The following is a 27,700-nucleotide window of genomic DNA, read 5'->3' as shown; positions in this document are numbered from 1 at the left end:
TTCTAAGAAGACGTATATAACACATTTGGGATATATTATAACATCTTAGAGAAATTGACTATTCGACAAATTATCTATGTGCCATTTTTGCACCATTTCAATTTACGAGTCAAGGAATACAGAGGCACCCTCAAACACTGAGGACTGTTTTGGAGTGACCCATGCCTTAAGGAATATAGGCAGAGCATCATTTCATTGGCTTTACCAATTTTTTCAGTAGGTTTATAAAGCATGTGTCACATCTGTCTACACCCATCACATACTGTAAACAGGAGGGTGTTCCCTTTCAGTTGTCTACCGAGCCTAACAGGTCTTTCACCAAATTGGAACAGGCATTTACCATGACACTTATTTTATAGAACCATGACTCTGCCAGGCAGTATGTGCTGGAAGAAGACTCCCTCTGGCCATGCTACAGTTACTGCGTTACCGTGTGATCAACCTGATTCAATACATTGCTACCGACTACCTACATTTCAGAGAAACATATACCTTCATAAGCAAAGTGCTTCATACTCAAAAAAGAGTTGCTGGCCAATAAAAAAAAAACATTTGGCAAAATGAGTATTTATTTAGAAAGCACCACTTTGCAAGTATTGTTCCATATGCATCTTAAGAACAGCAGCAGCTACAAACACGTTAAGCTATGTTTCTGGTTTATTTACTTTTCCAAATTTCGATTTTCTGTTTCATACAAGCGATGCATGTTCTTCTGACACATCTTGGAAGCTTTCTTCTTTTGGAAAACATTACTCCTACTACAATTCTTATGGAGTCTCATTTCAGTTACTCTCTGATGCATTGTTTAGCCTTTTTACCAAGACATGTACCACAGCGTCCAAGGCTCGTTCAACGTGCTGGTCAGATAGCACAGTGAGCTAAGCACTCACCCCTGACATCTGCGCACTGCCTGTGCCGGCATGATCAACTCAGCCTTTCATCTTTCTGAGGTCAATAAATTGAGTACCACTCGGTGGGATAATAATGTCTTCTGTTATTTGAGCACTCTGAGTTCCATGGGTGTGCAGCTCTATATAGAAAATATATTATTATTAATGCAGTTGATGCTAGAAATCATGCTAAGTTTTATTAATACATAATCAGGCTGGTTGCAACGTATTGTACAATTATGGACATTCCATTTAATGTGGACACAATAGGTGTCAAAGCCCACCAAGACAGCATGAAAAAGCAAAAGTGTGGAACCCTTATTGTTGGCGAAGATTGAAGATGCAGGCTTTCTGTCCGCCATCTCACAGCATGCCTCCCAAAGACGATAAGAAGAAAAAGGATGCACCCAGAAGGACAAGGATCCAGTCAACAAGTCTGGTGGGAAAGCCAAGAAGAAGAAGTTGTCCAATGGTAAGTGAGGAACCAGCTGAACAACTTGGTCCTGTTCGACAAAGTCACCTAGGATAAGGTGTGCAAGGAGGTGCCCAATTACAACTCGATCACCCCTACTGGCTGTGCTTCAGGAGCTGCTCAACAAAGGTTACATTAAACAAGTATCGGAACGCAGAGCCCAGGTGATCTAGACCCGAATTACAAAGGGATGGGATGCACCTGCCGGAGATGCACGTTTTCGCAAAAGGCACTGCATTTTTCCGTGTATACTGGAAAAAATACATTGGCATTATCTTCGATGTCAGCAATGGCTGGATTCTTTTTTTTTTTGCATACATGTTAGTCAGTTGCTCGTTGCTAACATTTCCCATTGTATATGGTCTTTTCATCAACATTAGGTACACAAACTGCCTGGAAACAAAGCCGAATGATCCCTCCCACCCCCTGTAATAATGGATCGTCATTAATTCTGCTTTAGACAGATACGATTTTGAGTTGACCCTTTTAGGAGGGTGTGAACTTGCTGACCTTGCCCCTGCACTGATCCGCCTTGCACATTACAGCCACACGCAGACTCATCCGAATCCTTTTCATTGACATTTTCCATGGATGGTCGTTCTGTGCTACAATTTGTCTTGTTGACTAGTTCATTGCCTGACCTTGATGACCCATGATCTTGAGGATTTGCGAGTAAATTGCATTAGAACAGGCAATTCACCAGGGGCTCCGAGGGTACTAAATTGAAGCAAACAATGATGAGATGGGAATACTCCACAGGCTAAAAAAATCGATCTGCCTGTTAACAAGAAATGTATGCATGCAATTATTTTTATTTTGGCACAGTTGTTGCCTTGTTAAAGAAACACTTGTGTACAGGTCCGTTATAAATGGCATATCATATCATTCACTATTATGCTACAATTTACAACGTTCAAGATTTGATATATGCTATAACAAGGCGAGTAAACAACAACTCTTTTCTACTGACATGTTCTTCCACTAAAAAAACTCGTGGAATGAAGCCATTCTGTGAATGTTTTAAGAATTGTGAAATGTGTATGCGTGTAATAATGTAGAACATTCTCTTATTATTTTAAAATTGTAAAACCTAAATTAATTGTAACAGAACAATATTTTTGTAAAGTTGATTATTCAGCTGTATCAAAATAAAAAATAATAAAATAAATAAAAAACAACATACCATTATAGTGTGCAATGAACTCACATAGGGCATGTGGTATTTCACTTCTTCTCAACTTCAGAGATGTATTGTTTTTCGCGATTGATGGTAACAGGAGTCTCTTTTCTAGCATATTTTGTCCTTCTAGGATAGCAGCGATACAAATAATATATGGGTTAAAGTAACCCCTACCGTATGCTATTAGGATATTGGCTGCAGGCTGAGGTACTTTGCAAAGTCCCGGAAGTCCAAGGTAAATATTCAAGGTAAATATGATGTATTTTATGTATAGTATGGGGTATTTTATCCCTAATTTTACATGGCTACACACTGCCATTTCTCTTAATATCTCGTCTCTTGCATAATTTAACATAAAATAACTTCTATTTGTTGTTTCATATAACCAATATAGAATCTGTTTGCATTTAAAAAAATAAAATTTGCAGCTCCTAATGCGTTGCATAAAAATAGTCCGAGCCATTTGTAACGCAATGTAATGTAATTGTGATTTGTATAGTGCCTTTCACCATTGGTGTGGTCCCAACACGCAAAGTGTTCATTGTATGCCTAAAGATAAGTAAACACATTTATATTCTTGCTCACATGTTTTAAACTGAAGCATTGCACACATTAAACATTCGACAATAAAGCAATACTTTTCAATTAATAGCTGTAACGTGAGACAGAACACTATTCTGGAAACGAGAAATGTGTAAAGCTGGAATTTTCTCAGCTGGCTCAAGCAGCAGGCATTGCGACGTCACAACAGAGGCGTTATAACTGATTGCGGAGCCGTTGTTATGTCTTTTCTTCTTATTACAGGTCAATTGTGACGTCACAACTAGCCTGAAATAAGAACATGTTTTCCACGCTTGTATACGGATATTGCAGACTATAGTGGATCATAGTATAGTTACATTTGCAATGTTTGTCTTGGGATGATAGCTCAGGGACAACGTGCTCGCCTCGAAAGCAAGATGTCACGGAGCACCGCAGGTTCGATCCCCGTGTTTGTTCGTCAAACAGGGATTTCCGGAAAAATGGCACACAAATTCCTGTTTTACACGTAAATAATTCCATGAATCACGGCCGTTTGTACTTGTTGACGTTAACCAGTGTTTTTCCCAGAGGGGACAGCAATCACCGGGCAATCATAAATCAGGTGGCATAGGTAAGCTTGGAGAAAGTGACGGTGGATGGAGAATAACATTTTACGGAAAGAAGAGACATTAGGGTTATATACAGGTGACATTGCAATGAGGAGTTAGGTTTAAAGTTCATCAGGGTAAGGGAGTAATGTGGAAGTAAATTGGTGGCACTCATTCAAGTCCAAGGTGTGGAGCTTTGTGAAGATTTGAAGGAGTGAGAAGAAGTGGGAAGGAAGAGAGTTCCAGTAATGTGGGCCAGAAGCAGACTCGGACTGGCCTATATGGCAATAGGGCAAAGCCCGAACCCAAAACACAAAATGCTAGTATCGGCCAGTTTTTCTGGTGACAGTGGGCCACTTTTTTGGCTAATGTGGTCCGGTGTGATGAGTTACTTCACTATGCAGCTAGTAGTTTTTACCATTGCAACTGAATACATATTCTTTAAAATGCACAATTTGCATCAAATTTTATCAAAAAACATCCCCTTTGGGTACTGCTAAAACTGTCTGTCATAAAAGGAATGAGTTGCCATTTGCAACTGTGGGCCACTTTTTAATTGGTGCCTGAGGCCATTTGATTCCCCAGTCTGATCATGGTCAGAAGAGAGAAGGAATAGAAATAAGAGTAAGTGTAAGGAAAAGAAAGATTAAGGAGAAAACTAGAATGGACAGTGTACAGCGAAGACGGCAGGTAGATAGTGTGAGCAAGGTAGGGTGTTCCAAACCCGTGCAGTGGTTTGTTACCAAATAGAAGAGATTTGAAGAGAGACTTGTTTTTAATGTAAAGCCACCCTAGCTGGAGGCTGTGTTTAGAAGAGCTAGACGTGTGTGGATGGTTGCAGAGAGTATAATTGGCAAATCTGAGTACCTGTTTTATGTGGGGAGAAGGAGTAGAAGAGGATCCCAAGGTGGAAGCTGTGAGAGTAAATAGTGCAGCTGAGCAATTAAGGCAGTATGAGGATTTTGGTGTATTTGAAAGAGAGGAAGGTGTGGATTTTCTGATTTTAAGCAAGTTAATCCTAGCTAGAGTAGTCAATAGAAGAGAGACATGCTGATATGTGGCCAAAGAACACAAGACAAAAAGAAGAGAAGGAAAATAATATTTGCTTGTCATCCACAACGAGGTGGCAAAAGAACTCAGCATGAGATCAGTTGACTGAGGGGGTTGATGTGAAATGGGAATAATAGGAGGTCAGGAACAGAATCCTGAGATGTTCAAAAATTGTAGAATAGTTATGGAGAAGAGCAACAGTCCAATAGATGGCATGGCTGTTGTGGTCAACAAAGGTCTTCTTGGGGATTAGTTGAACAGTTGTCACCTGGAAGCAGGTTGGGAAGATCCTTTGGAAAAGAGAGATATTGAAGACAGATGAGAGGTAGCACCAGTCAATGGGTTCCGGCTCCTTGACCATTTGTGGAACAAAATGGCCAATATGGCTAGAGGAGGAGTTGGTAGCCCTAGGAATGGCTGCCAATTCATAATGAGAAGTAGGCTGTAAATGTAGGTGTAGGCTGGAGTGAGAAGTAATTGGAACAAGCGAGAAAGTTTCAAATGTTTTCAATTTTTGATAAGAAGTGAGCATAGTAATTTTCAGAAAGAGAAATAAATATGGGAACGTGGAAAATCCAGCATTGATTGTAGTCTGTAGGAGAGTTTACAGGTTAAGAACGAAGCGAGCGATTGCATTAGTGAAAGGACTGATTCAGCAAAATTGAGAGCTGTAGGAAAGAAGAGCAGGACATTGTTATAATGAAAGGAGAAGAGAGGGTTGAGTCCTTATCCTATTTACCAAGGAGGACTTTGCATGTCAGTTTTAAGGAGGTCAATTTACAGGGCTGTTCTGAGCTAAGGGGGAGGGAAAGAGATGGTGAAGACTTTAGAGTCATAGCGGTGGTCAAAGGGGGATTGGATCATCTGGTTAATGTTGGAAATGTCCTTCCCATTAGCAGAGGCTTTGGGAGGAGCAAGAGTAAGGAGAAATGACATGTCTTGGGCTAAGAAAAGGGCCAGAGTATCATGTTTAATTTATTATTCAGAGATAGAAGAGAAGGGAAAAGTAGAGGGTAGGTGGGCCCAGTGACACTGAAGTGGAGAATACAGTCATCGGAATGTGAGGGTTCATTGGTAACTTTAGATACAGGGAGTGAGAAGAAGGTGATTAGGTTAAGAGAGCTATTCTGGCAGTGAGTGGGCTTATTGTGGAGTTAGGGAATGGTGTGTTCAGAGAGGAGGTGATGAAGTTCCAGTTGGTGGTTGAGAGGGTTGCTGGTGAGGCTAAAGTTTGCCATGACTGCAAAAGGGGATTGGTGGGAAACAAGTCAAAGAGGATATGACTAAACTATGAGTTAAGAGTCTCAGGAGGCCTGTTGAAAAGAAGGAGGGTGAAAGGTGGCAGAAAGGTAGGCCTTGATTCCCATGATGCCAAACACCCACCTCTTTGTGTAAGCCAGCAGGCGCTGCAATGTCAATTGGGAGGGATCCAATTCCCGGTGATGCATAGTAACACCAAGGGTGGTCATGAGTATCAAAGTTATTAGCTGTAATAGAGCATACCACAGCATGGGTTTGAGAGTACATGGAGAAGGATGGGAACTGGGGAGTTTTCTGGAGTGGAGGAGGCACATAAGGTTACAGTGGCTTGTCTTCCAGGAGGCCTTTTGTAGGTAGATTTGTGGACACATTTTCACAGGCATTTTAAAATGTCAGACACTCTTGAATAAATTATGATGAAAGACTGCATGGTCAGTAAGAGGTGCAACACACGTTAATTTGTAATGAATGGATTGACATGTTGGTCAGGAAAGATTTCTGAAAATTGGCTCCACAAATATGTTGTGGTGTGGGCAAGAAGATGATAAGAGCAGCCAACAGAAAGTGCTGCTGCCACAATTACAGCTTTGACATTTTCCTATTGAAAAGCGCAAAAAGATACCAGTTTAGAACGGACTTAATTCAGCCCTGGGCTCAACACAAGGAGTCTGGCCTCCATTCTCACTGGCATCATGCAGGTCCTACATAACTGCAGTAGAGCTGCAGAGCATCCAGCGTAGAATAGAAAAGGGGCAAAGTAGTCAGTTGACTGCTGTCACCATAAGGAGAAATCCAATGCAATATTATATTGTGCACACTTGCCAATTGAAAAGCATTGAAGGAAGCAATTTTGTAACAAGCTACAATTGGCTCTGGGTTGAGCACAAAGATCATGCCCTTCCTCCACACCTGCCTCTGCAAGGTCCAATTTAAGGACTACCAGGGATGCACAACAATCAGTGTGGTCCAGAAAAGAAGTTGGACAGTCGTTTTCCCTTCTAAAACAGGGGGAATCACAGCCACCATTGCAGCTTGCCCATTCAATTCAATACAAGTGAAGCCTGCCTTTATGGACCAGGCTAAATTCAGCCCTGGGTTTATCATTGATGACAGCGATCCAGCTCTTCACCCTCACTTGCATCATACAGGTCCTACCTAAAGGCTGTCATGGATGTAGAACAGTCTATGTCGACCAGAAGAGGGGTTGATCAGTTGACTCCCCAACTCCAATTGGTGGAATTTCAGCCACCAATTCAGCTTGGACACTTGCCCATTGAATAATATGGAAGGCAGCCATTTTGGAACAGCCGTGGGTTGATCACTGAGATCCAGCCCTCCCTCTTGACCTGTCTTATCCAGATCCTTCTAAGTGCTATCAGGGCTTCACAACAGCCTGTGTGGTCCAGAAAGGGAGCCGAGCAGTCAGCGCCCCGTATCCAAAAGGAGAAATCCCAGCCACTATTACAGCGTGGGCACTTGCCCATTGAATAACAGTGAAGTGTGCCTTTGTGAAACAAACTAAATTCAGCCATAGGCGGATCACAGAGATCCAGCTCTCCCTCGTCAAATGCATCAGCCATTCCCTACTTAAAGACTTCCAGGGCTGAAAAGCAACCAGTGTTGAACAGGCAATGGGATGAGCAGTTGTCTCCCATCACCAACTGGAAAAATACCAGCCATCAATATAGCTTGTCCTTTGAATAACATTGAAGGAGGACATTTTGAATAGGTGGAATTCAGTTATGGGCTGATAACAAAGATCGAGCCCTGCCTTCTCACCTGTATGATCCAGGCATTACTTAAAGGTTAAAAATCCTATAAAGTAGCATGTTTGAAGCAGAAAATGGTTTGAGCAGTTGGCTGTCATTCCTGCACAGAGCACAGAAGAAATTCCAGCTATCATTACAGATTGCCCATTGAATATCATTGAAGGTGGACATTTTGCAAAGACTACATTGGGCTCTGCCCTGAGCACAGAGATCACACCCTCTTCCTTGCCTGGATATTCCTAACCCCTGATTGTCATGGCCTTTCAGCCAGGCCCTCACTAGAAAATCCCCAGGAATCACACCTGTTAACCCCACAGCAAATGACATCGTAGCAAAAGGGCATACATATGCTTGTCTCTGTAACGTCATGGTATATGTTATCGCCACTCATCCTGCCCTATTTCCCCTTCATCTTGTTTCACATCCACTGCTAAACTACCATGAACATTAAACTTCCTTTACCTGCGTAATAGGTGTTCTGAACTGCTACACAACCTTTTGAATGATATGTTTGGTTGGGTAGGGCACTATGCTATTTATAAGATGACATGTGGGTATCCCTGTGAAGTGGGAGAATGGAAAACCAGGCTCCCGTCCTTCACCTCTCGCGCTTGGCCTAGAGGGTCACGGCCCAGACACCCGCCACGAGAAGAGTTTGTCCATTTACCAGACGACCAAATACCCTGGTACAGGAACATACGGATGTGTCCATCTGCCTGCCCAACAGCCCGCACTGGCCATGCCGACACCTGCGGTTCGGATCAGCTAGACTAAAATCCACACGTCGTTAGAGATGCCATGACGACCTAGACAACGGGAAGCACTTCTCTACAAATATACACACTGAACATTTCCACACCAATCTACACGAAGAACATACTCAGTGCTCTGACGTAGGCGACAGGCATATTCACGGACGTGCATCTTTATTATTTTTATATAGGCTTTCAGAATGCAGAAACGCAAGATGCATCATGAACTCATTTATAACGCTTGCTCACGCTTCTCTTGAAACCCATTACCACTATAGAGATATACTGGAAACACGATACTGGTCATGGAAATATATGCTATTATAACCTAAAAGCACCTATGCACCAAACGGACTAATTATGCACCAGGCCCAAGTAGGCCTCAACCAAGAGCTCCCGTGGACATTAACAAAGCACGAGTCAGGTTGCTGATCCTGCAGAAAGAACCCAGTGGAGCAACCAGCCAAGGTCGTAATGTTGCAAACTCACAGTCCAAGAACACATCATCAAAGGCACGATGTTGCAACCTCGCACCCCGCGCACCAACGTTAAAGTCACGCCGGCAAATTAAACCAGACGCGCAGTAGAAAAAGCAATATTAATTGTGCAGAATTCTGCCTCTTTCACGGTCCCTCCCCACGTGACCAAGCCGAACCTGACGAGATGCCAAAGCCCAGGAGGAAAAAGGCGTCTGGGTCCCTCGCTACGAGACACAGGCCAATACACTTGAAAGGCTCAATGGACATCTGCTACAGTGGGAGCGGTCAGCCTTCCACCTATGAATAAATCCTCACATTGTCTGCACGTACCCATATTGAAACATTGTTGCAATCACAGGTACACCGAGAGCTGGGAACAACGGCGGTCCCAGGCTGGGAAGCTCACGGGTGCACCAATCAGAACATGGGGCTCTCATCTCAGACGTCAGTAACATTAGCCAATCCTCAGGAGTCTTCATGTAACAATTCTTATGTATCTAATTGTAGGGACAACCCAGATATACCACCTGACTACACCTTGTCCACTAATATCATTCTCTATATGTGTACTATACTAACCCTACCACTCGAGCAACCAATTAAGAGTGGCGATAGGTTTTTTGCTAACTTTTTGACGTGACGCAAGTAGCGCGTCATAATACAGTAAAAAGGGCCTGCGAGCCCCACGATTGTGTGTGTCAGGACGAACGCGTGCGCTCCTTGACCCATCCCTGCCGTTTGCATAATAAACAGCAGAAGTTGCCTTGCTCCTTGTGTGTGCCTCATACTCTGTCTCGATCCGAGATATACACGGGAGGAGTTGGGGCCTCCCTGCCCGGAGGTCTGCGGACGGCCCGGCCGACCCCGGCAGAATTTCCCCCCGACAAGTTGGAGGCACCGCTGAGATCTGTTTAAGATCGACTTTTATTTTTAATTTTTCCAGGCACTCCCGCTGCGAGGAGGCCCGGCGGCGCGGCCCCCTCTGCCGTTGCCCCCTTCTGAGGACTACAGGACCATCGCGGAGCTGCGAGAGGACCGGACAGCGCAATCCGGATATTGGCCCTCGGGAGCCGGTTGAGAAGTATCCCGCCCGCGGTCGGCGAGTGTCCAGACGTGGTCCAGACGAGGGGAGGTGGCGAGCCGCTTGGAGGGGTGCACGCAGTCGAGCGGCCCTGCATCGAGAGAACTTGGTGAGCATGACACGCACAACAAGCAATGCGAAATTGTGAGGGAGGGGGAGGAAGTAAATAAGGGAGGAGGGAGGTATTGTAAAGCGGCGAAGGTTTAACTGAGTGTTGCTAATGGAATGAATGGTAGCGAAACGAGTGCGAGAGCAGGCGGCTAACGTTACGCGAAAGAGGGGGGCGGGGCACGAAAACATCACGTGCAGCCGCTCGTAACAGTGAGCTAACGTTACGCGAAAAAGGGGGGCGGGGCACGAAAACATCACGTGCAGCCGCTCGTAAGACACTGATTGGCCTAAATCGCGACTACGTGTGAGGGTGGGTGTGTGGTTTCCTACGATTTGACATTTATTATTCAATGAGTAGATGAGGTTCCCTATTGTTCGAGCAAGAAACTCGATAGGTAGATGACGTTTCCCTGTGGGCGGTGGCTAGTTACGTAGTTGCCCAAAACGGAAGATAATTGGCTGGTTAAGCCCTCCTGTTGAGGGGCGTATCACACGCGAGGCGACGCAGCGTGCGCAGTCCGGTTATAGTATTGATGAGATTACCTTGTTCCAGGAGAGACAGGAAGACAGCTGTAGGGTTAGCGGGGTAGATTGCAAGTGTATTTTGAATTTAAAGAACATAACACGAATATACCAGTAGCTCGAAGAAATCGGTGACGTCACCAGTAGGGATTTAATAGGATATCGCGAGCATAAGGAACATTGGGTTTGAGAGTGGTGGGGAAGAGAAGCATGATAAAGGAGCTGATACGGAGATAAAATATAAACCAGTGGGTCGGAAGAAGAAGGGGAAAGGGGCGTGGCTGCGCACGGAGAACGCCGGCCACGGCAAGTGTAAAAGGGGGAGGAGAACGAAGAAACAGGACGACTGTGTAAGATCGTCGTAAGGGGTACGCAGCCGCAGGGGGCTGCGTGCGCTTCGGCCGCAGGGGGCCGTAGGGGAAGGAATATAATATAACATCATATTTATTATTATTGCATAATTTGCCAAAGGATTGTCGTAAGTCCCCACACTTGCGGGGCGAGGTAAGCAATACAAGGTTGTATATTGTAAACTGCTAGTAAGGGGAAGAGTAACAAGGGGAGTGCAACCATGTCATACGGGAGAGGGTCGGGAGGGTGGGGGAACACCCTCACTACCCCACTACAGCACATATGCACCACACTGCCACCACACAGGGAGAAGTTAATTAAGTACAGCATAGAGTGGACCCAGGGGACAGACAACAAAATGTTAACACCATGGCCGCCTAATCGTAGTTTCGATCCATATGCCCAACATTCACTACTGAACCATCTGCACAATACATACAAGGGGAAGAAGTTGGCAAACCACGTGGAGGTGTTTAACTTATGGAGGATGTTCCAGGGGTCTCGACCAGGACCAAATGGAATGTTCACTATGGGGGAAACACCGGAAGAAAAGGAGATTAAGAAAGAAGGAACGGGTGGGGAAAAGGAGTGCGACAACACAAAGAATACGGGGAACGAAAGACAGGGAGGAGAAAAGGTTGATAAATCAGACGACATAAAAAAGGAACCGAGCAATGAGATACCTATAACATCGGGAGTGAAAACAGAGGGAGGAGGGTTGTACCCTTTAAGAGAATTAGGAGAAATAGAAGGACAGTTAAGGGCGGCTGAAGGATACTCAAACCCGGCATACAGCCCTCCACCATATGTGGCTCATGGGAAGATACCAATGGGGGAAGGGAGGATTAGAGAAGAGCAGACTGTAGAGATAGGAAACGATGAGTGGGTAGCTACACAGATATTGTTGAAATTACGAGGCTCACTAACTGGAGAAGAAAGGGAGGCGGTAAGGAGAACAAACGAGGATGATGCCAGAGAGAGTGAAATGAGGGGAGAGGAGCTACTACGGCAGAAGGAAGAGATTTTGGAGGAAAGATTAGCAAAACTAAGGGATGAGCAGAATGAACTGATCAAACAACTTGAGAGGGAGGAAAGAGAGAGAGTGAGGAAAAGGAAAGAAGGTAAGGACGAATTGGAAAGATTAAGGGAACGAAGTGAGGAGCAAAAGAGAGAAGCTGAAAGGGTAAAAGCAGCAGCAGATAGGGTATCAAGAGTAGTGCTGAGAGAGAAGAAGAAGGAAGAAGAAGAAAAGGAAAAAGAAATGGAAATATGGAGGAGGAGGATAATATCTGAGACAGCTAAAAAATATGAAGAGGGGAAGGTAATAGAGAGTATAGTAGAAAGAGAAAGGGTGAAATGGGAAAGGAAGAGAGAGGATGAAAGGATATTGGAACAGATGAGCAACGAAGTAATGGAGGAATTAAAAAGGAAAAGGGAGGAAAATAGTAGGGAAATGGAGGAGAGAAGTGAAGAAGGAAGAGAAGGGAGGGGTAGGGAGAGTGAAAGATGGGGAGATGTATATAAAAGCAGGGAGGTAGCAACGACATCAGCACTAGGGGGGACAGTTGGTAACAACGAAAGGGGAGAAAGAAACCTAATAGATTTGAAAACAGTAACAATAAAAGGAAAAAAGGCAGAGTGGGGGGTGCCATTTATGAATGATTTTTGCAGTGAGGAGGAAGAAGGAGTGGAGAAGGATGGGAGAAAGAGTGAAAGGGAAAGCTTAGATAAACTGTACCTCACTAGAACGAACATAGATTCGCCCTGGATAAGTAGAAGATGGGAGGAGCTGGAGAGAAGTAAGGAGGAAACGAAAAGAATAGGGGAAACACTAACCAATGAAACCACGCCACCCACATCCCCATCACGCCGCCCTCCCACGTCGCTACCTACATGTTCAACCACCGCACGCTCTCTGCACAGAATAAAGCTCGCGCCCTTCATGAACGAACTTACACCTTATGCATGTCGGCTTAGGGACCTCCCTAGTCGCAGGCAAGACAGACAAATAAACATACCCATATTGAACACAGGGAATGATGAAAGAAGGGGAAAGGAAGAAGAGGGAGGTAGGGGCAAAGGTAGTAAGGAAGAATTTGAAGTAGTAAAAGAAATGGGGGAAGAGGAGGGGTGTGAAGACTCAATATCATGGAGCGTAAAGGGTGACACAAGACAGAATGTAATGCCACTGCTGGAGAGAGGAGGGGTTAGACCACAGTATGTACCCTGGAAACATACGGATAAGGAAAATATAAAATGTAGGCTCCCATCATTAAGTGGAGGTGCGGGTAAGTGGATATATGAAATGGAAAAACACACCGCAGGACAGAAGCTAGCAGTAGGAGATGTGAAGGGCCTGTTAATATCAATATTAGGGGACAGAGCGGATGACATTTGGAAAAGAGCGGGATTCCATGGGGTAACAATAACAAACACATCGCATGATGGCGCACCATTTGCAAACTGCAGACATGCGCTATGGCAGGCACTGAGAGTACAGTACCCAGACACATCAGACATAGGAGCCATTACTTCCCGTAAGATGGGTGAAAATGAGGATCCTGTTGATTATATCCAGGATATTCAAGAGAAGTGGCGCATGGAAACTAGAGAACAATGGGACAAAACACCAGCCATATTTTATCATATACTAGTACAAGGGCTCCCAGAAGGAGTTCAGAAACAACTAAAGAAAGTAGTGGGAATGGAAGCAAAACCATGGCCAGAAATACAACTGACTATAGTACATCACTGCAGGACATGGCAAGGAAAAATGAAACAAAAGGAGGAGGACAGGAAAACAGAAGAGGCCAAATTAGTACAGAAAAAACTTACTAAATATACAATGGAAGGGGCACTAATAACTACGCCCACACCAATGGCCCAAAGCCCAACGCAAGTAGTGGCTGCACAAGATCCAGCTCAAATAGCGCCTCCACAAGGTGTAATACAGCAAGTGCCGCCTCTGCAATTACACGCACCAAACATGGGAGGAGGGTACCCAATGCAAGGAACTGGGTATTTTAGCTATAACAGAGGGAGAGGAGGGTTTATGAGGGGGAGAGGATATGGATATAATACCCAGCAACAGGCTGGGGGAATCAGAAATTACTACCCCACAGGGCAACCCGTATACCAGGACAACACAGGGAGCTTCCCATGGCAAAACAGGGAACCACCCGTGTGTTGGAGCTGCGGACTATTAGGACACATGTCACGTACATGTAGGGTCAGGCCAGGAACACCAGCATGGAATGAACAAGCACAACCTAGGACCTCACAAGAACAGCAGGGCATACACCAACAGCAGATGTCACAACAAAGGAGTGACCAACAACAACAAACACGACAGCCACAAACCTATTCACTGCCACAACAACAAATAACACAGCAACTGACGCCGCCACAACAACAAGTGGCGTTAATACAACCACCACCCCAAACTGAACGAACACAATTGGGTGGGGTGACGGTGTTGGGACACAACCCTTACACAGGGAATGGCCAATCATTATACCCCCAATAGGTCAGCCCACAGACGGCCTTGGTGTGTCCCATCCTGTCAGTAACACCTAATAGTGCGGAGGAGCCACGCATAGAGGTAACGATAGGTGACAAAAAATTATCATTCCTTGTTGACACCGGGGCAACCCGGTCTTGCATAAGGGAAGGTAAATTTAAGATGTCAGGCGAAGCCATGAACACCCAAGGATTTTCTGGGGCTAAAGGGTTGGTTCCATTTACTGATAACGTTCCCTTATCTATTGGAGATCATGATCTGTCAGTCCCACTTTTGTATTATAGTGCCTCACCAGTAAATATACTGGGGAGAGACATAATGAACAGGTTGAATATGACGATCTCCTTTAGAGAGGATGGCATTATTTGCTCTACTCCAGGGATTAACATGCTCACAGCACGACAGATTTTGCAAGCATACTGTGGACAGATAGCGATTAGGGCAGAGCCAGTAGATGGCGAGCTATTCCAGTATGGAACAGACATGGCATTTGCATGGATGCCAGGGATAGGAGGGAAAATATGGAGGAGGCCAGCAGCCTATCTATTCCGACCAGAAACACCAGCTAATGAACAGGAAGGGAAGGTGTTTGGAGTGGACATTGAGAGCATTATTGCAACAGCTGATTATGTTGCTGTGCACGCACAAGATAAAGAAGGGAGAGCATGGAGGGCGGTGATAGCACTAGCAGAAGGATGTAGGCTGACCCAGGTGTCAGATGAAGAGCTGTTTTTAGAAGAAAAGGAGGAAGGTGAAATGGTGTTCATGATGAGTGTAGAAATATGGCTAAGAGTGGCTCACAAACAAGTAGCACAGAAAATTGCAATGGCACTTGAGGCACCCGCAGGCACCCCAGTCCCATTTTTTAAGGAAGATATGTCAAAGGTGCCCAAATCATTATGGACTATTAGCCCTTATGACGTGGGATGCATAAAAAGCATAGGGGGTGTAAGGATAAAATTGAAAAAGGGTGCCATACTACCAAGAGTGAAACAGTACCCATTGTCAAAAGAGGCAGATGAGGGCATATATGAAACCATAACGGCCCTTATAAACAATGGCATATTGGTCCCCTCAGAATCACCATGTAACACAGCTGTGTACCCGGTGCGCAAGGCTAAAGGGGGGTCTTGGCGCTACATACAGGACCTCAGACCCTTGAACAACATAGTAGAAGCAGAGTATCCAGTAACAGCAAACCCGGCCACAATATTGTGTGGCATTCCAGCAGAAGCATCACGATTTACAGTGATTGACCTTAAAAATGCTTTTTTCTCAATACCATTACACCCAGACTCACAAGATTTGACAAGCTTTACTTACCGAAATACAAAGTGGAAACATACCAGATTACCACAGGGGTATTGTGAATCACCCTCAATTTTCAATAGAGTAATACAGATGGATTTGGGTAACGTTGAGGTGGAAAGCACAGTGTTACAGTATGTGGATGACATAATAATTTGCAGTACAAACGAAAGTAAATGTAGAGAGGACTCCTTAAAAATGTTGACAATATTGGCTGAAAAGGGGTATAAGGTAGACATGGAAAAGATACAATACTGTCAGGAACAGGTACTTTACATTGGACAACTGATATCTCAACATGGAAGAAGGATTGCACCACAAAGAGCACAGGCAATCTCAAGCACTCCCGTGCCACAGACTGTGAGAGAACTACAGCAATTTCTGGGGCTGTGCAACTACTGTAGAGCATGGGTATTTGATTACAGCTCATACATAGGACCCCTGCTTGAGGGTTTGAAGGAAGCAAATAAAGGGGAGAAAAAGTTGGGGTGGACTATGGAAATGAGGGAGGCATTTGACGAATTAAAAGACGCGATATCAACTGCTCCAGTACTGGCATCCCCAGACTATGAGCGGCGCTTTTTCATATTTTCACATTGCGACTCAGCAGTGATGAAAGCAGTGTTGGCCCAAAAAACTAGCATGGGCTATAAACCAGTAGCATTTTACAGCGGTCACTTAGACCCTATAATGTTAGGCCACTTCTCTTGTGAACAAGGTCTTGCTGCAGCTGCTTTTGCAGTAGAAAAAGCATCAGCAATAACTATGGGGTGTCCAACTACACTATTTGTGGAACATGCACTATTTGCGATATTGAATAAACCTAAGTCCACACTAACGACACAGAGGGCATCAGGTTATGAGATTATTTTGTCCAAAGCTGAACTAGCAATTGTTAGATGTAGCACGGTTAACCCTGCAAGGTTCCTAGCAGAAGTAATTGAAGAGGGAGATTACGCCCACGACTGCACCCAAGTAACTGAGATGTACTCATGTACTAGGAAAGTTGAAGAAAACGCACTAGAGGGAGGTGAGCTTTTGTTTATTGATGGGTCATCAACTATTGATCAAGGAGATGGGATAAGAAGGACTGGGGCAGCAGTAGTAAAAATGATGGAGGCGCCGGTGTGTGTGGCTATGAAGTGTGTACAATTACCACAGCATTACTCTGCTCAAGCCGCGGAACTGGTTGCACTAATATTGGCATTAAAGGAAAGTTTTAATAAAAGAGTAACTATATATTCTGACAGTGCATATGTTACATCAACTGTCCACTCAGGGCTATCAAAATGGAGAAGAAGAGGGTTTAGGAGAGCTGATGGCACTCCAGTACAACATGCCCTCTTGTTGGCTGAACTAATTGAAGTAATAAACGACCCCCAAGAACTAGCCCTGGTAAAATGCACCGCACACACAAATGGAGAAGACTACGTCTCAAAGGGAAATGCAGCAGCAGACGCACATGCGAAATATGCTGCATATTTTGGTGAGATATGGAACCCTACAGACTCACAGAGAGGGAGAGGGAGGGGAATAGCTAGGGAGATGTTAATAAGAGAAGGGTACACCCATCTCCCAGCCACACAGATTATGGAACTACAAGCGGCTGCTCCAATGGCCGAAAAAGAAGTATGGGTGAAAAGAGGATGCACAATGTCACCAACTGACGCACTATGGCGCCAGGGTGGCACTGGGAAAGTTGTAATACCGTTGGCACTGTTAAATACCGCCCTGAGCCAATTACATCACCCTGCCCATACAGGCAAGGAAATAATTGCAGCACGAATTAGAGAAGATTGGTTTTGTCCCGAGTTAACCTCTCATGTGTCAAATTTTATCAGCAATTGCCTCACATGTCAACAGTTTACGGCCGGTCATACTTTAAAAGTGATAAGAGGTACCATACCCCGGCCAGAAGGACCTTTTCGACACCTTCACATTGACTATGTTGATATGATCAACATATGTCAAGGTAATAGGTATATGATTGTAGTAGTATGCCCATTTTCTAGGTGGATTGAAGCAGGGCCCTGTTCACACCCTGATGCGTTTAGAGCAGCCAAATTCATAGTAAGGGAGGTCTTCCCCAGGTGGGGAGTGTGCGAGGTGTTAAGATCAGACAACGGCCCCCATTTCGCAAACGAAATGTTCCAGCATATCACATCCCTGCTGAACATTAAACACAAATTTGCATGTGCATACCACCCACAGGCTAATGGTGTATGTGAACGCCTGAATGGCTTATTGAAGGAGGCAATTGCTAAAATACAACAAACAACAAAGAAAAGTTGGTTGTATTGCCTTCCGTTAGCATTGTTTGAACTTAGAAACAGGCCAGGGTCCGACCACCACCTCACCCCTCACGAAGTGGTTACTGGACGCCAAATGCGCCTTCCCCTAACACCAACGTCAAGGGCATTGACCGACCACGAAAGTTCAGCAAATGTGTTAGGTGATGAAATGTATCAATATGTGTCTTCTTTGATTACTAGTGTCGTGTTTGTGTCTCAACAGCTCGAGCGCACACGGGGCGGGTCTACCAGCAACCAAGAAAAAGACGAAAATACAGAATTGGGAAAGGAGAACTTGTGCAAACTTGCCAAAGGTGACCACGTACTACTTCGCAATTTCAATAGGAAGTGGAACCAGAAGAGGTTCACTGGCCCCCATCTGGTAGAGGACGTATCAACAAGAGCAGTAAAACTAAAGGATAAGCGTGCCTGGAACCACCTACATGACGTAAAAATCTACAAACTGCAGACCCGCCCCAGCGCCAACGACAGGTCCATTGGAAGGACAGTAACAACATCCCCGACAGCGGAAGAAAGTTCCATCACAGACGACGACCCAATTGTTCCCTTGGAGACAATAACTGACGAAGAAAAGGGTGATCCCCATACTGCCCACCCTATGGTCACACGCTCAAAGAGTAAAAACAATCCCGCCAGTTGAGAAAACCCCCCCCCCCATTGACTGCTAAGTACAATTGTAATTAAAACTGAAGGACATTGCTTGCACCAATACACATGTAAACACGTGAATGTTCTCTTTTTTCTCTCGCACATACAGGAACTGCGTAATATTGTATTGTAAGAAAAGCTAATTAACGAATTCAGTGTGCAGGCGTAGATGGTGCTGCCAGACGATAACTACCCAGAAGAATTGTCACACCAATTTGTATACGAAATAAAAAGGCCAACGTACTTAAAAAGGAGAAGGGTACGTGTCTACTACACAGCCTTCCTCCTGGCCATAGAAAATTACATGCCCCACCTCCGCCCATACTTGCCGGTCCTAAGAGACCGATCACTTAGGGTAGCGTGGGAGCAGCTCTTCACCTGGGCACTGAATGACTACTTGATAGGGAGAGCTTAAAGAAACAAAACTAACATTTAATAACGAGCACTTTTGAGAATTTTTAGGCGGGCAACTTTAACATCACAAGAATACGCTGCCAGGACTGCAGCAAGGTAAGAGCAAAATGCCGGTGAAATTAGCATATGTAATAAAAATAATAGGGATTTTTATGATCACCGGGTTCTTGGCTGCCTCTGTCTGGCAGTACAGCTATGCTATCCATTTTTTTGCTGCACCCAAACCTAATATACCCCCGTTCCCTGCTGCAACAGGTGTTACGTCAGGTGGTAATAGTAACATTGCACCCAAGCTAAATAGAGTTAAACGCAGCACATACTCTGACAATAAAGGTATTGATAATTATGTACAAGATTCAGCACACGTCACAAACAACATATGGTACCAGCACATGACCCGCATTGGTAAGCAGACAACTGAGGATAGCTGTTACGTTTGCTCATTAATACCATACGCCATGAGCGCTTCACGAACATTTGTTGCCACTGAAATAGATGAAAAGACAGCACAGTGCATAATATATTTGGCCCTGTTCCAAACGAAAGGAAGATTTCAAGGAACAGTAGTGCACATGACATGGAAAACACGAGACTCATACCCATATGAAAACAACTTCCTTAAGACCTATCTGAGTTACCACAAGACCAGTTTACATGCTGAAGCATTCAAATACATAACAAGTGGCCCTGCAAAAGGAGAAACAAAGAAGGTAACACTGCAGTATCTACCATGTGATTGGTACGCCACTGAAGTTCCGGGTAAACAAGGATGCTGGGAAAGGCCGCTACTGACGATAACAGGAAAGGTGTATCTGGACAACAGCTGGGAGATAGGAGTAATTGGCAGCAACATGGTAACAAAAGAAACTATCTCAACCATCGAGACACACAATCATCGATGTTGGACGACGTGGATCAAGTACGTACCAATGCTCACGTGGGTAGAAGAAGATGAAGACCCAATAACAATACGACCATTGACTGCGCCCAAAGTATGCTACCAGCATAAAGGAGAGGTGGACGTAGGATATAACACCAATTGTGCAAGCGTGATGGAGTTACCTGAGGGGGGAGCGGGAACAGCAGTAATAATGGACCATTATTGGGCCTGTGGAGAAAAGGCATATCATACACTGCCTCCCCTGTGGAATGGTGTGTGCACAATGGTACACGTCAATGTACCATCACTAGTGGTACCTAAGAAGCATGTCAATGTGGCGAAATTTCCTAAAATGGATGAAGGGGATAAGAGACAAAAGAGATCTGCACCACTCCAGAAGGAGCAAGAGAACAAGACCAACAGCGAAGATACTGTCCTAAATAGGAGAAAACGACAAGGAGAGCCACTGACAGGAAATTACCTGTGGGGAAGGTCGGAAAAGGAACTAACGTCAATACCGCCAGAACACAGACTATTCAGCAGAGCAGCAATGTTTTTCTCCTCAATAATACATCCGGGACTGCAAGCATACGCAAACGCAAAATGGCTCCAAATAACCAGATGGGAACTAATGATGACCATCAATTCAACTGTAAATGGGTTCAACGCAATTAAAGAGGAGCTGCGAGCTGTAAGGATGGTAGCACTACAGAACAGATATGTACTGGACCTTCTCACAGCAATGGAAGGAGGAGTTTGTGCAAAGATAGGACAATCTTGCTGCACGTTCATACCTGCCAACGATGCTGACAATGGTACACTGACAGAAGCAGTATCACAATTGGCCCAGATGCACTCCAAAATGATGGACGAGAGTAACGGTGTAAACAAGGATAAGAGCTGGTTTTCACTATTATGGTCATGGATGCCATCTTGGCTGTCAGATGGACTGAAAATAATAGTGGGGTGTACTATTTTGGCTGGAGCTACTCTGATCATAATTAGATTTTGGAAAGCCCGGAAGGCACGCACGACTGACGAGTTGCTGGAAATGGTGGGAATGCACCCCTTGATGCCAGCAGATGATGGCCAGCATACAGGGGTGATAATACAAGAGAGGGAGAAGCTGCGCACCCAAATCATCACCAACCATCTAGACCCACCATCAGTGAAGATCGAGAACCCAAGGAACCCCAGGAGCTACATAGGAAGATGGGTATACTGTACTCCTGGAGGAACATGTGAATATATGTATTGGTCATTTGAAGATCATGTAAACCATTATGGACATCTCGGAGGGATAACTAAGATATGGAGAGTAAGAGGAGATAACGAGAAGGATATGTTTGTGGTCGACAAGTCGACCAGAGGGGGGACTGAAGTGGGAGAATGGAAAACCAGGCTCCCGTCCTTCACCTCTCGCGCTTGGCCTAGAGGGTCACGGCCCAGACACCCGCCACGAGAAGAGTTTGTCCATTTACCAGACGACCAAATACCCTGGTACAGGAACATACGGATGTGTCCATCTGCCTGCCCAACAGCCCGCACTGGCCATGCCGACACCTGCGGTTCGGATCAGCTAGACTAAAATCCACACGTTGTTAGAGATGCCATGACGACCTAGACAACGGGAAGCACTTCTGTACAAATATACACACTGAACATTTCCACACCAATCTACACGAAGAACATACTCAGTGCTCTGACGTAGGCGACAGGCATATTCACGGACGTGCATCTTTATTATTTTTATATAGGCTTTCAGAATGCAGAAACGCAAGACGCATCATGAACTCATTTATAACGCTTGCTCACGCTTCTCTTGAAACCCATTACCACTATAGAGATATACTGGAAACACGATACTGGTCATGGAAATATATGCTATTATAACCTAAAAGCACCTATGCACCAAACGGACTAATTATGCACCAGGCCCAAGTAGGCCTCAACCAAGAGCTCCCGTGGACATTAACAAAGCACGAGTCAGGTTGCTGATCCTGCAGAAAGAACCCAGTGGAGCAACCAGCCAAGGTCGTAATGTTGCAAACTCACAGTCCAAGAACACATCATCAAAGGCACGATGTTGCAACCTCGCACCCCGCGCACCAACGTTAAAGTCACGCCGGCAAATTAAACCAGACGCGCAGTAGAAAAAGCAATATTAATTGTGCAGAATTCTGCCTCTTTCACGGTCCCTCCCCACGTGACCAAGCCGAACCTGACGAGATGCCAAAGCCCAGGAGGAAAAAGGCGTCTGGGTCCCTCGCTACGAGACACAGGCCAATACACTTGAAAGGCTCAATGGACATCTGCTACAGTGGGAGCGGTCAGCCTTCCACCTATGAATAAATCCTCACATTGTCTGCACGTACCCATATTGAAACATTGTTGCAATCACAGGTACACCGAGAGCTGGGAACAACGGCGGTCCCAGGCTGGGAAGCTCACGGGTGCACCAATCAGAACATGGGGCTCTCATCTCAGACGTCAGTAACATTAGCCAATCCTCAGGAGTCTTCATGTAACAATTCTTATGTATCTAATTGTAGGGACAACCCAGATATACCACCTGACCACACCTTGTCCACTAATATCATTCTCTATATGTGTACTATACTAACCCTACCACTCGAGCAACCAATTAAGAGTGGCGATAGGTTTTTTGCTAACTTTTTGACGTGACGCAAGTAGCGCGTCATAATACAGTAAAAAGGGCCTGCGAGCCCCACGATTGTGTGTGTCAGGACGAACGCGTGCGCTCCTTGACCCATCCCTGCCGTTTGCATAATAAACAGCAGAAGTTGCCTTGCTCCTTGTGTGTGCCTCATACTCTGTCTCGATCCGAGATATACACGGGAGGAGTTGGGGCCTCCCTGCCCGGAGGTCTGCGGACGGCCCGGCCGACCCCGGCAGAATTTCCCCCCGACACCTGAATTCTGCATTTTGTTCTTTACTGCATATTTGATCACCTTTAAAACTGTGTTTTTTCTATAAATTCAATTGTTGGTTGCCCCAGGGCAAGTTGACGCACGGCAACTTCCAAAATTGCCCCCTTCATACCATTGTTCTGCTAGTCCTGCTCCTTCTCCTTTTTCCCTCATGCACTTGATCTTTTACTCACAGCACTCTCAGCTGATGCCCCTGTCTTCATCTTGGGAAAGTTCATCATGTCTAAGGTCCAACAAATCCAACTTGACTAGAGTCTCTCTGACAACTCATTAATCAACAAAGCAACTATCTAAATCTGATGTACCTATCTGTAACCCCAGTTGGTAAACTGTTGCAAGAGGATATAGGTCACGTGACCTCTTCCGCACCCAAATGATTACCGCTGCTAATCTTTTTATATTCTTTTAGAAGCTATTATTCTTAGCTGCACTGTTTATTTTCCTTTTAAGCTTCTTAAGCTCCAGCCTCTTTTCTTTTGAGTTGGTCATCTGGTGCAAGTGGATCTAGGTCACAGGACCTCTTCCCATCAACTTTCTATTCAATGATAATATTTTGGTGTTTTATTTCATACATTCCCACCTTTTTCCTTCTTAACTCTTAGATCACAGAGCGTCTATCAAACATGTGTCTGAAGTGAAGGACAGATGCAGAAAGGGCACTTCCTTTTTGGTCTCATTAAGACATTGAAAGGGCCTGAACCTCTGGTCCTCAAATCCCAGGTAGGCCAGCAGAATGTGCTAACACCCTACACACCCCTTCCCATCCCCACCCTCATCCACAGATAAACATCCAATCTGTACCCTACTCCTGAGCATTTCCACCCCACAGAAGTTCATCCACATCCCTCTCATCACAACCCAAACCCCACATCCAAAATACAACTGCAATGTCATAATCATCAATGCACATTACACAAAACATGGGAGCAACGTTTGCCCCTGACATAGCCAATTTATTTATGGTAGACTTTGAAACAAAGTACATGTATGCAGACACACAAGTCTCTGATCCAAATTTGGCAACAAGAAGTAGACAATGTCCTCTTGATATGGGCTGGCACCGAGAGCCAACTTATTGCATTCCTAGTCTGTCTGAACCAATGTGATTGCAACATCAAATTCACCATGACATGGGACAACAATGCTGTGGATTTCTTCTATCTCCACATATATAAATCAGGCCAAGTCTTGAAAACATAATTGTTCCGAAAAACAACAGATTGCAAAAGCTTGCTACATTTTGACCATTACCATTCCGTAGTGCTCAAACAAAACCTCCCTTGCGGACAATTCCTCCATATCTGGAGAAACTGCACCAATCAAGAAATGTTCTTCAAACATGTAGAAGGTTTGCAACAATGACTAATCCAAAGAGGTTATCCCAAAGAAACAGTAAAACATACTTGAAAAAGAGCAGCCAATACCCACAGAGAAGTCTGTCTAACAACCAAATTGAAAGATCCACGGAAATGACTGGTCTGTGTCACCACCTACAGCCCCATTACAAACATCTTGAAGAGGACTATTAATAAACATTGGCATCTCATCAAGAACACAGGCACCCTTTCAAGGAAACCAGTGTTTGCCTTTATAAATAATAGGAATTTAAGAGAACACCTAGCGTACACTTATCGAGAAACCAGTCCACAATCAAAAATAGAGAAATATTGGGGCCTTTGCCCAGTCAAAGGACACCACAAATATGGGAAATGTGTAGCGTGCCAGTTTACGGAAAGGAAAATCACATGTGATCATGGTAATCTTCACTGGAATGTAAACACACACACCAATTGCAACATGGTGATTTATTCCATCCAATGTCCTTGTGAATTGTTCTACGTTGGAAGAACCAAAGGTCCTGTAAAGCAAATCATTTCTGAGCATTTTGCCTGTATCTGACATTGAGTAGCAAACAAACTCCTTGTACATCACTACAAAAAACTGCAACACACAGATTGGGACCTTCTTTGGTTCATCTTACAAACTGTGAGTCCTAACATAATGACTGTGAAAAACGATTGAGAGAACTTGAACAAAGATGGATTTGCAAGCTGGTCAGTGTCTGCCATGGCCTGAATGTAGCCATTGAGTGGAATGGTCTGCACAACCGATAATTGTTTACCATTGCGTGATGATACATATTTTTGTTACCTCCAGCCAATTGTTTCTTCTGAGAATAATTTAATAACTAGGAAACTAGGACACTGTTGTATACAATACATAAGGACTGCAAGCATCAAATGACTACTGGGCCATTATTGTAATACTATTATAATAGCAAGGATGCCGGGTGATAAATATGGAGTCAAGAGTATCCCATATTAGAGACCCTTTGAATATCAGTATCTTGTGAGTCATTCCTCAGGACTCACTAAATGTCAACTCTGAAGTGATTGGAAACAAGAGATGCAGTTTGCTATCACATACAGGCAGAACATATTTGAGGCCTTTTCTAATATTAGTTCAATGTAAAGAAAAGAAAAAGTTTTGCAAGTGTACAACATGTACATTGGGAAATCATTTTGAGACTAAATACTTTGTTGTCATGAAAGCCATTGTTGAATTTACAATATTCAAATTGTGAAGCGATTTTAACCAACTTTATGGCATTCAAAGAGCGTTATCACATACAGTTAATGACAACCGGGGTAAGAGATTCCTTGTGGGGATACACTATTGCGCAGTGTTCCTCACGCCAACCCACTTTTCCACAAGAGTGTTAGTTTATGTCATATGCGGTCACATACGGACACACTGTGGCCAAATCCGAGACATCCTCATTAGGCATATTACACAATTTGAAATTGGAACCATGTTTTCTCCTGCGACACTTATACAGATGGGTGACTATGCCCCATTTTTTATTAGATCTAGGATACCATAGAACCCAGCTCTGAACTATAATGAGTATTATAGTTTTCTGCGCAAGTGAGCTGGGACCGTGCTCCTGGCGAGTCAGGCACAAATCTAAAGACTTACTGAGACCACTCATCCACATAGGTTTTCTATACAAAATAGGTCCATTCTAAGATGGCCAACTGCATTATCACATTTCGAGCTAGACATGTCCATGGTTGCCAGTTGTCAGAGCAATGGACACAACCATATATCACAAACTGATTTGAGCTCTGTGCATGTAAACACAACACGGAGGGCCCGGGAGAATCTGCCATACAGAAGCACAGAGGTAAGAATTCATTATCTGGACTACAGACAGGCTCAGCTTATGTGCCATTACATGCAGCGCCCCACATATGCGTGCCAAGTGAGTTTTGGTAAGGCTTTACATCTTATGCGGTATAAAAAAGAATCCATACAACAACAAGAGGTTTTATTTGTTGCATTGCCCCTGTATAGGTATACCACACAGATAAACAGGGACCCATGAGGACCCTCCAATTTCCAGCTGACTGTTGAGGTGCAACACTCTCCATTAATAGGGTAAGTGCTGATGACCCCTATCAGCTCATTTCTTACCAGTCTGATGCTCTAAACAGGTAATATTATACTAATACATGTACTGTATACAGCCCCAACAGTTATGGCTTTTCCTTATTCTGTTTCTCCAACAGGTCAAAAAACAGAGAAAATTAGAGTTCTCACACGCATACCACTGGTACTTTGCATGGCTGCTACTTGTAATGCAGTGACATTTAACATCACATGCTACATCTCTAGAGCACAGTACGATTTCCCTCATGGGGACTACACTTAAGCTACATACAAAGATTGCTATAGCTGTTTATCCCAGACATAGAACAGTCAATATTGCACATTGTCATGACCCTCACCCAAAACCCCCTCTGGCAAACCCATTTGCCAGGTGGAGTCAGGACTTGGGCCTCTAGAGCCTGGAATCCTCTTCAAAAGCCCTCATGGGGCCAGTCCTGGCGCCTATGGAGCCAGGCTCATACACCATGAAAAACAATGTGCTTGGGAACTACTTTATTGTATTGTCAGCCAACATGGAGGCATCCACATAGCTTGGTTCCTAAGAACCAAGCTATGCAGTCTAGTGTTTTGGGTGTGGTAGCCTAGGGACTACTTTACCTGGACTATTTTGTTGGGGCTATTTAAACCACACCCGAGCAAGACAACATGCTTTGTGTTACTTTGCAGCTTGCAACGTGACGCTCACCGTGTCCAGCTATTCCCTAGAACCTCACAGAAGCAGAACCTGCAAGGAGACAAAAGGAACATCATTAGCAGCAGCATCTTACCTGCAGTCTTCATCTTTAAACACTCGCAGCTACTGAGAACAGCTTCCTCAAATCTGCACACCTCCCAGGACAGAACGACCTGAAAGAGTAAGATAGAGGCATCATTAAAGAAAGTAGTAGAGATATTTACAAAAATATGAACTGCTCAAAAGGCTTACCTGGCTGGTCGCCTCTCGGCTGGCACCTCTCCGGACATTCCACTTGCACTAAAGAACACCGCGACCTACAAGGAAGGAAAACACAGGTTAGCAAAGGCAAGACTTTGCAGCACTGCACATAGCGCTTACTTACCGCATCATAGCGCTCTTAATGAGCCATCATTTACCAGCAGCTCTCAACCAAGCCAGTTTGCCGCGCTGAAGCTCTGCATACCTAAGGGAGAAAAAAGAGACATTTTAAA

The 27,700-nt window shown here is 44.5% G+C and overlaps 1 protein-coding gene and 1 pseudogene across 1 annotated transcript in view; one reads left to right on the top strand and one right to left on the bottom strand.

Moving 5' to 3' along the window:
* The window catches only part of AGBL1 (AGBL carboxypeptidase 1), a 3,520,373-nt gene that overhangs the window by 1,153,745 nt on the left and 2,338,928 nt on the right, over nt 1-27,700 (bottom strand). The gene's annotated exons all lie outside the window — the stretch shown is intronic.
* LOC138504644 (small ribosomal subunit protein eS25 pseudogene) lies at nt 1,261-26,795 on the top strand (annotated as a pseudogene).

This window comes from Ambystoma mexicanum, chromosome 11, assembly GCF_040938575.1.
Source record: "Ambystoma mexicanum isolate Mex_15411 chromosome 11, UKY_AmexF1_1, whole genome shotgun sequence".
NCBI classification, from domain to species: domain Eukaryota; kingdom Metazoa; phylum Chordata; class Amphibia; order Caudata; family Ambystomatidae; genus Ambystoma; species Ambystoma mexicanum.
Note: the sequence above shows the minus strand (reverse complement) of the source record. Positions and strands in the feature narration are given on the sequence as shown.